Source organism: Miscanthus floridulus, chromosome 18, assembly GCF_019320115.1.
Source record: "Miscanthus floridulus cultivar M001 chromosome 18, ASM1932011v1, whole genome shotgun sequence".
Classification (NCBI taxonomy): Eukaryota; Viridiplantae; Streptophyta; class Magnoliopsida; order Poales; family Poaceae; genus Miscanthus; species Miscanthus floridulus.
In genome coordinates, this window is record NC_089597.1 from 39,003,146 (window position 1) to 39,013,806 (window position 10,661).

The window sequence follows — 10,661 nt, forward strand, 5'->3', positions numbered from 1 at the left end:
AGATTCGGCTTTTTTACGATGATATGTTTAGCGCCGCTTCCTATTAATTTCACTTAGTTGTTCTTCAGTCATTGCAACACGTCGCTTTTTGCTATTTATTTCATTATGTTGCTCTTCGGTCATGGCTGCACACCATGCTCTTTTTCTTTGCCTTTTACGTTCTTTTGGATCAATGATGATTTGTGTAAGCGAATTGGATTCACTTTGACCATCTAATGTGTGTAACAAGAAAAGTCAAAAAGACATAGTAATTAATAGCATTTACTTTCATTACAAAGCATTGATATATATATATATATATATATATATATATATATATATATATATATATATATAAGGACCAGTTACCTTCGTTGATCTGGTTTGTCAAGTCTTTAAATGGTGTGCGACAACTCTGATTTTCAAAGGGTTCCATGTACCTAAGAATGACTAATATAAAACATAAAAAAAAATGAATCAACTATGAAGCTTATAAAACAATGAAAAAAATAAAAATCAAAATCCAATTCACGTGAAATGACCAAATTACACTTAGGCGGCGTTTGAATGGGTTGGATAGGGATATATGGTTGATAAATAAATGTCCGAGCATTGCAAAAGGAATAAAATAATGCTATGATAATTTTAATTTGAACCTGTGTTATACTGTTACAAAAAAACGATTCTTTGAACATGGTGAGACGGTCATTTCACTCCTGCTGCCAGGCTATCTTGCAAGTCTAACAACCATGCCACACACGAAGAGACCACCAACCTCAACGCAGGCAGAGCATTGACAGCTATGGGTGAGTTTCAGCACAAACTTAATGATAGGCTTGCGAGTGTCAGTATCGCCCAGTTTTTTTTACACATGCATGTACAAAGTACGGTTGCTATTAACAAGGCCAACCATATACTAAAGTACTCTCAGGTTTCACGTGAACCAGAGGCTATTGGATTATATCACAACCAATAATTGCAGATAATCTTCAGCATGCCATTTGGCTAACAGCATGCAGATCTTGATTGATTTAGCAGAGGATGCATGATACAGAGAGATTGAATACTTGATAAATTAAAAGTTTTTCTGAAATATGCCAACAGATAAGTGAAGTACTTCATCCAACAGAGTTCAAACCTTTTAGAGCTTTGTTTTTTGAGTATATCAGTAGCTATTTCAGACACATAAATAATATTGCGCCCAATGAAGAGGAACGAGCACTTGATTTGATGTAAATGGGTATCTGAAAGCCAAAGAAAAAAGAATATGACAGTAGTCAGTGTTGGCAGGAGGTAAAGATCAACATAACTGTAAAAGTGGAGGTGCGGCAAATTAGCAAAACGCTGGATAACAAATAAGCACAAAAGCTTACTGTTGCACTTTGCAAGTATCAAAAAACAGTATTGCTCGTCTAAAATTACGGTTTGATTGTGCTGCGATACGAGCAGCAAATCTAGCTGGAAGATGCAGGTTTTCTTTCTTCCTAATGAACTCTAGAAATTGGACAATTTGGGAAGTGAAGAATGGTGTCAGTCTTTAAAACTGGTATAAAAAAACTTGAAGCCCTGTGGTGCTCTGCTCTAGCAAAAATACAAGAATGACAAAATTAAAGGAGTGTCCCTCTGCATCTCCCTATTAGAGAAAGCACAGAGTACATATGCGATCAAAGTGCTTAGTACCTAATTATAAGGATAGTTCAATTGCTTTCTTAATTTACTTCAGTGACATCCTGAGTATTCAGACTGTTTTTCAAATGATTCAATCTATATATATATATATATATATATATATATATATATATATATATATATATATATATATATATATATATATATATATATATATATATATATATGATTTATTTATTAAAAAATTACTACAATATCTTACTTTCTGAATTCTTAGTAGGTGAACCCAAATTGTTCCACTAAATCTTCTATTGTGAAAATGGAAAAAATGATGCACACGAAAACATTTTCATCTCCAAAGAAAAGCAAGTTGCAGGTCTGAGCAAGTATTCATCTTCACAAAAATCATCAATTTATAATTTGAATTGTATAAAAAAAGATTACTTCAATGGTCTCAGCGCGTGGACTTCAATCAAGTATAGAATCAGGTAAAAGTGTTTCTTCTTTTATATCTCTTGTATCTACATCATTTGTTTACTGAACCAAACCCTGCTGCTTTCAATGTGTTAGTCCTAGCTGAATCCAAAGCATATACTAAAGTACTCTCAGTTTTCACGTGAACCACAGAACCAGAGGCTATTGGATTATATCACAACCAATAATTGCAGATAAGCTTCAGCATGCCATTTGGCTAACAGCATGCAGATCTTGATTGATTTAGCAGAGGATGCATGATACAGAGAGATTGAATACTTGATAAATTAATTTATATGCAGATCAATATGCTAATCTTTTTTTTATTATTTGACATTTGGGTCTAAATCTGTATACCCTAGTTAAAAAAACATAGGAGCTGTGGTAGTGGGTAGGGTCGGGGAGAGGGAATACCATGATGTCATGTGGCCATTTGGGGGTTTAGGGGGAAAAAAGCCGCCGGTGGTGACCGATCGCGGATGTCCTTCCAGTTTTACAATAACAATAAGCAACCAAATAATGGATCAACTTTCCTAGTATCTCCATTTCTCATATGTTTTTGTGCCACTAATCATTTTTTATTTGCTAGCCCAAAGAAGAATATAACTGTATAAGTTTTAGCTGATGTCCAACAGATGATTAAGAGTATAAACATTTCTACTATACTAAGTTTAATTATAAAGAAAAAATTTCTATTGTGTGTAGCAAGAGGTCCTTGTTGGATTTCATTTAGTCATATTCATCAGATCGGGATATTTTGCATAGGAATAGAATACATGTTCAAGATTTACATGAGAGGCAGAGAGAAGGGGAGTGAGAGATAGCAGACCATCGAAGGCCGTAGTGGTCGAAGCACCGGCCGGGATCTCGTTGGCGGACGCCATCTGCGCGCCGGCAGCGATGTTCGGTGGAGAGGGAGAGTCGGTGCAGTGGCGTCCTCGGCGGCGGCGTGTGCAGTCGGGGTGGCGTTGCCGGCGTCGGTGGTGCTTCCCGTCGCTGGCAGCGCCCCTTCTCAAGATCGGATTAGGGTTAGGATGTCGGTGGGGTGACTGGCGGCGCGGTGAACCTCGTACTGCGAGCCCCGGCCCCCACCTTTCCTTTATAGCGCTGTGCGACGGGGGCCCACCAACCATGTAGGGTTGGGCGCCCCCGATCAGGGCGCGAGAACAAGGCCCAAAAAGGCCGTTGGGCCTAACTGGTGGGAGATCAAACCTAACATTCTCCCCCTTGATCTCTCATCTATTCTTCGTTCTTTAATTTCATACTCAAAACTTTCAATTCATATTTTTCTTGCTTCCATCCTATTTCATCACAGATTAGTGCATAGAACTGTCCCATCGTCACAGCAATTAGTGCCGTTAGACTAACAGCCACAATACACTTCTCCGTTTTGAAATGTAAACTTTCTTTGGGCCCTTCGTATGTTCGGGAATCATAGGCTTTCCCTTAAACCCATGCCGGCTACGTGTTCTCTGAACACGTTGGGTGGTAAGCCCTTTGTGAGCGGATCCGCGAGCATTTTCTCTGTACTTATATGCTCAAGATTTATTATATGATCCCGAACTTTATCTTTCACAACATAGTACTTTATGTCAATGTGTTTGGCAGCACCACTTGACCTATTGTTGTGAGCGTACTGTACCGCTGGATTGTTATCACAATACAATCTCAGTGGTTCATTTATATCATCAATCACTTTCAATCCGGGTATGAATTTCTTCAGCCAATTCACCTGCCCCGTTGCCTCATAGCATGCTACAAACTCGGCATACATTGTCGAGGATGTAGTTACGGTTTGTTTGGAGCTTTTCCACGATATAGCCCCTCCTGCGAGAGTAAATACATATCCTGACGTGGATTTTCTTTCATCTCCCGCATAATCAGAATCTGAATACCCCTCTATCTGCAGGGAATCAGATCTTCTATACGTAAGCATGAGGCCTTTCGTACCCTGCAAATAACGCAGGACTTTCTTCACTAATTTCCAATGTTCAATTCCTGGATTCTTTTGATATCTGCCAAGTAACCCGGTAACAAAAGCTAAGTCAGGGCGTGTACACACTTGAGCATATTGTAAACTTCCAACAGCTGAAGCATACGGTACCGCTTTCATTCGGTCAATTTCATATTGGTTCTTGGGACACTGATGTTCCCCAAACCTATCGCCCTTGACTATAGGAGCAGGTGAAGGACTGCACGCATGCATACTAAATTTCTTCAGGACCTTTTCTATGTATGCCTTTTGCGATAATCCTAGAACCCCTTTTCTCCTGTCTCGGTGAATCTCTATTCCCAAAACGAACGAGGCCTCACCGAGATCTTTCATATCAAAGTTTGAGGACAAGAATTTCTTCGTTTCCATTAGTAGATTGATATCACTACTAGCAAGCAAGATATCATCCACATACAAAATTAGGAATATGTACTTTCCATTCTTGAACTTTGCATAAACGCAATTGTCCTCAACATTTTCTTCAAACCCAAAACCTTTTATCGTTCTATCAAACTTCAAATACCACTGTCTTGAAGCTTGCTTCAATCCGTAGATTGATTTCTTCAGGCGGCATCCCATATTTTCCTTTCCTTTTACGACAAAACCTTTCGGTTGTGCCATATAAACATTTTCTTCCAAATCCCCGTTTAGGAAAGCCGTCTTTACATCCATTTGATGTAACTCCAAATCATAGTGGGCTACAAGTGCCATTATAATTCTGAAGGAATCTTTACATGAGACTGGAGAAAACGTCTCATTGTAATCAATCCCTTCTCTTTGCGTGAAGCCTTTCGCCACAAGTCGCGCTTTAAATCTTTCTATATTCCCTTGGGAGTCATATTTCGTTTTGTAGACCCATTTACAGCCTACTGTTTTGGCTCCTTTAGGAATATTTTCTAAGTCCCAAACTTTATTGGTACTCATTGATTTCAATTCATCTTCCATGGCCTTAAGCCACTTTGATGAGTGGTCGCTTCTCATGGCTTCTTCAAATGAGGTGGGATCATCCCCCATCTGACATTCTTCTGTTTCATAAACTTCATAGTCATCAGTAATAGCTGATCTTCTTATTCTTTGAGACCTTCTAGGTGCCTCCGGCACTTGTTCCACATTGGGCTGTTGTTGTTCTTCCTCATGTGCAACATTTGGTTCTATAGGTTCCTCAAGGATAGGTTCCTCAAGGACAGGTTCCTCATGTTCATTCATTGTCGCCACGGGAGAACTTGCAACAGGTGTTGGCACTACAGTGTCCTGCACTGTCGGTGCAACAGCAGCAGGTAGCGTGAAGAATGGTTCTTCAACCATCGGAGTGGGTACATGTACCCGCTTCTCCTGTAGGCTGATTTCTCGTGCTACCATGCTCCCCCTGATCATGTTATCCTCCAAGAACACAGCGTGTCTTGTTTCTACAATCTTCGTATGTCTGTCAGGACAATAGAAGCGATATCCTTTCGATCTTTCTGGATAGCCAATAAAATGGCAGCTGACTGTCTTGGAGTCTAACTTTCCTATGTTTGGGTTAAACACTTTTGCCTCAGCTGGACAGCCCCACACACGCAAATGGTTAAGTGAGGGTTCCCTTCCTGTCCATAATTCATACGGTGTTTTAGGCACCGATTTACTTGGTACTCGATTAAGTATGTGAATGGCGGTTTTCAGTGCCTCCATCCATAAACTAATCGGTAATGTGGAGTAACTCATCATGCTTCTTACCATATCCATTAAGGTACGGTTACGTCTTTCAGCCACTCCATTCTGCTGAGGCTCCCCCGGTGTGGAGTACTGAGCAACTATGCCATTTTCCTGTAGGAACCTTGCAAATGGTCCAGGAATTTGGCCATATGGGGTATGTCGCCCATAGTACTCTCCACCTCGGTCTGATCGTACTATCTTGATTTTCTTATTGTGCTGATTTTCAACTTCAGCTTTAAATATTTTGAATTTATCCAATGCTTCCGATCTTTCTTTAATTGGATAAATATTGCCATAACGAGAGTAGTCGTCTGTGAATGTTATAAACGAGTCATAACCATCCACACTTTTCACAGGAAAAGGACCACATATGTCTGTGTGGATTATTTCTAAAATTCCTGTGCTTCGTTTGGCATCTTTCTTAATTTTCTTGACATACTTTCCTTTGATGCAATCAATACATTGTTCTAAATCTGAAAATTCTAAGTGCGGGAGAATTGATTCCTTAACCAATCGTTCCTATTCTCCCCCTCGAAATATGGCCCAAGCGACAATGCCATAATTTCGAAGAGACAGTATCAATTCTCTTCCGCTTCTTAGTTACATCCGCAGATGGGGAATCATTCACATTCTCATCGCATACATTGTTCGCATTCTCAGCAAGAGATAATAAATAAAGCTTGTCTTGTCGGAAGGCAAGACCAACACATTTATTATTAACCAGTATCTTACACTTGCCATCACCAAAATGGCAATCAATTCCATCATCATCAAGTTTCGAAACACTTATCAAATTTCTACGCAAAGAGGGAACATAAAGTACTTCTTTAAGTCTAAGTACAAAACCATTATTCAATTCTAAAGAAAAAACTCCAATGGCTTCAACATTGGCTTGCACTCCATTTGCAACTTTAATCGTTCTTTCTCCTCTTTGCAAGGTTCTCGTCCCACTTAACCCCTGTAAGGAATTTGCAACATGAGTAGTTGCACCTGAATCAACCCACCAAGTGGATTTATCATAACATAAATACAGGGATTCATCTACAAATGTAATAAATTCATCACCTTTCTTTAGCAGAGATTTCAGGAAGTCTGGACAATCCCTCTTGTAGTGTCCCTTCTTGAAGCAGTGCTTGCACTGATCCTTTTCAGCTCCACCATACTGCTGATTCTCAGAATCCTGAGGGTTTCTTTCCCTGTGAATTGGAGGAAGAGGCCTTATCCCACTTAGGTTTCCCTTGTGGTTTAGAATTCTTGCCATTAAAGTTCTTTCTTTTGTTATCCTTCACAAAATGAGCAGGATTCACCTTGTGAGGACTTTATCCTCTCCTCTTCTTGAGCACACATTGAGATGAGTCTTTCTATGCCCCATCTTTCAGGCTGCATATTGTAATTCACAATAAAGGTGTCATATTCTTTTGGCAAAGAAGCAAAAATCAAATGAATCAGGAAATCCTCCTCCTTCAAATTCATTTCTTTAGCTTAGATGCCGTAGTGTTCATCTTCAAAATGTGCTCTCTTATGCTACCACCAGTGAATTTCTCATTCACAAGCTTCTTAATCAGTGAACTTGCTGTGGCCTTGGTAGACCCAGTAAACTGACTCTTGATTTTCTCAAGATATTCTTTGGCAGTAGCACATTCAGGGATTGAGCCCCTTATCTGTTCTTCTATGGTGGCTTTGGCTACCAACAGGCACTTGCGGTTGGAGAGAGTCCATTGCCTATGTTCAAGGTCATATTTCATTCTTATTTCAGCATGATCACGCTTTCGAGCAGCGAAATCAGCGTCAGATTCATTTTCACCTCTCACCGGGTCCTCTGGCTCAGTAGGACACGGTGAGGTGATGGCAAAATCGACCTCTCCCAACGCAAGTTCCAATTCATACTTCTCCCGCCACACACGGTGATTGGTCCCATTGAGTGTCGGGATGTTGGCAATGTTCACAATGCATTTGCCTCCTGAAATCACACCAGAGTAAGTAAGAAACATTTATACATAAAATTTCATGCTTTAACTCAACGTTGGTCAAATTAAAACTTATAATTCATCCATGCAAACATTTTACATCACCGTTGGGCAGAAGTAAAATTAATGCATAATTTCTCATGGATCAAAAATTATAATATTGTTATTAACAACGTTGGTCAGAAAATAACAATATCATAATCGCATCAAAATTATCAGAAATTCATTTCTCTTAAAATTAAATTATCCCGTTGGTTCAAATTTAATCAAAGAGAACAATAATTATCATGCACAGCGGAAACATTAATAATCTTTTCATATTATTATTTTCCAGAAGCACTAAAAATTTACTGTTTTCTGAGCAAAATATCGTTGGATAAAATTTGCACAGAAAAATTGTATCAAAATCATTCAAATTCATCAAAAATATGCATTAAAATTGCTCCTGGAAAATAACAAAAATTTTTCTTCTTTCATTTCAGCCCAGCGCGGCCCAAGACGGCAAAAGCCGGCTCGGCCCAGTCCTCCGCGCGTGCGCAGGCCGCACCCAGGCCGCAACCTGGGCCTGGGCCGGCAAAGTGCCTGCGCGCGCTCGCGCCCGCCTGGGCCTCGAGTTGGCCCATCCAATCTCGAGCGTCCGTCTTGATCCGACGGCCAAGCGTCCGTTTCGGCCGGATCAAAAACATCGCCGCGCCGGTGCCCTGGAAAACCCTAGCGCATTCGCCCCTGCCCTTTCTCTCTCTCTTCTATCGCCGCGCTCTCTCTTCTCTCTTCAGCGCAGCGCAGCCGCAACCGAGAGCGAGCGACGACGAGCGAGCGGGCGGTGGAGCAAGCCTTGGCGCCGTCGCCGGCCCCCCTCGCCGGCGCGCGTGCTCCCCAACGGGTGAGCACGCCGCCGTCGAGCGGCCTGGCCGCGGCGCTTCCTTGGCCGAGCCCGGCGAGCCAGCGCCCCCGGCTCGGCTTCTTCTCCCGCGCCGGCGAAGGTTCATCCGACGCACCCTAACCCTAACCCCACTTTCCCCTTTCTGATTTGAGTTGTTCTTTTCGGGTTCATCCGAATGGGAAACTAGGGTTAGGGTTAGGGTTCGTTCTTGCCGATTCGGTTTTCTGTGCTTTCGATTTCTTTCTTTTTCGTTCATCCGAATGGGAAACTGGGGTTAGGGTTAGGGTTCCGACCCTTCTTTTCTTTCTTCTTCCCCTTCTTCCCTCTTTCGGATTTGGGTCTAGGGTTTTCTCTTATCCGAAAGGATTTAGGTCTAGGGTTCTTGTTTCTATTTTCTTTTCCCGATCCGGTTTCTTCTCGGAACCTAGCTCCGGTACCATTGTTGGATTTCTTTTAGTCATATTCATCAGATCGGGATATTTTGCATAGGAATAGAATACATGTTCAAGATTTACATGAGAGGCAGAGAGAAGGGGAGTGAGAGGTAGCAGACCATCGAAAGGCCGTAGTGGTCGAAGCACCGGCCGGGATCTCGTTGGCGGACGCCATCTGCGCGCCGGCAGCGATGTTCGGTGGAGAGGGAGAGTCGGTGCAGTGGCGTCCTCGGCGGCGGCGTGTGCGTCGGGGTGGCGTTGCCGGCGTCGGTGGTGCTTCCCGTCGCTGGCAGCGCCCCTTCTCAAGATCGGGTTAGGGTTAGGATGTCGGTGGGGTGACTGGCGGCGCGGTGAACCTCGTACTGCGAGCCCCGGCCCCCACCTTTCCTTTATAGCGCTGTGCGACGGGGGCCCACCAACCATGTAGGGTTGGGCGCCCCCGATCAGGGCGCGAGAACAAGGCCCAAAAAGGCCGTTGGGCCTAACTGGTGGGAGATCAAACCTAACAGTCCTAAGCACCAAAGTACATATCAGTGCCACAGTTATCATCAGTTAAAAATAATAATCCATCTAAATGGTTTTAAATCACCAAGACACATGCCATTGTTATTTTGCTTTGAGCATACATGCCTCTATATTCTAAAGAAAACACCAATAATTAGGCTTTTTGAACACGATTTTCATGACTAATAATCTCGAAGTTTTACATTATTCACCAATTGGAAGTATGCATCCTAATGTATACATAGTGTACTATTTGAAGTAAAATGTTGGTGCTAAAATCAAGAGTTAATTCCCCAGAGAACCACCTCTAAGATAGTTGGGTTGATACAAATCTGCCAAGACAACCCTTCTGCTTGACACCAACATAGTTGAAACGGATTTTGTGCTAATGAATCAAACATGAAGGAAATATATTATTGGAAGTATCAGTCTGCGTACCTTTAGTCTTAATACTGCAGGCAACAGGTCAAACACCTCTTGTGGGCGTCCTAGCGTTGATGGCGGACACTGGCGCCAGGATCAAGCTAGCAGTTGAGGTCCAACCATCCAAAGCCTGCACCCGACAGTGTGGAGGCTCCTCCTGTGTGACCGGCCGAAGCTGGGCCATGTTTAGTTCGCCAAGAATCTAAACTTTGGTACTATGTAAAAAGAAGATTTCCCGTCACATTAAGTTTACGGTATATGTATGGAGTACTAAATGTTGACGAAATTAAAAGCTAATTGCACAGTTTGGTTATACTTTGCGAGGAGAACGTTTTGAACCTAATTAGTCAACGATTAAACAATTATTGTCAAATAGAAACAAAGTGCTACTGTGCTACAGTGTAGCTACAGTGATTCAACGGCACCAACTCGGGCAACTAAACACGGCCCTGGTTGCAAATCCACTGAGTGCTAATCGCCAGTCTGCCCGTCCCCGGCACCTGGTTCACAGCAGACAAGAGTGCAAAAGAAGAGATCACAGTAGACAAGAGTGTAGAAGAAGATATCGTCGTTGAGGTCGACGGCCACAGCAATGCGGTGAAGACGGCTTGCACGAGATCATGAGATGCACAAGATCGGACTCGGTGGCTCAGGAAAGATGGAAAAGGGACGTTGATTGAGGA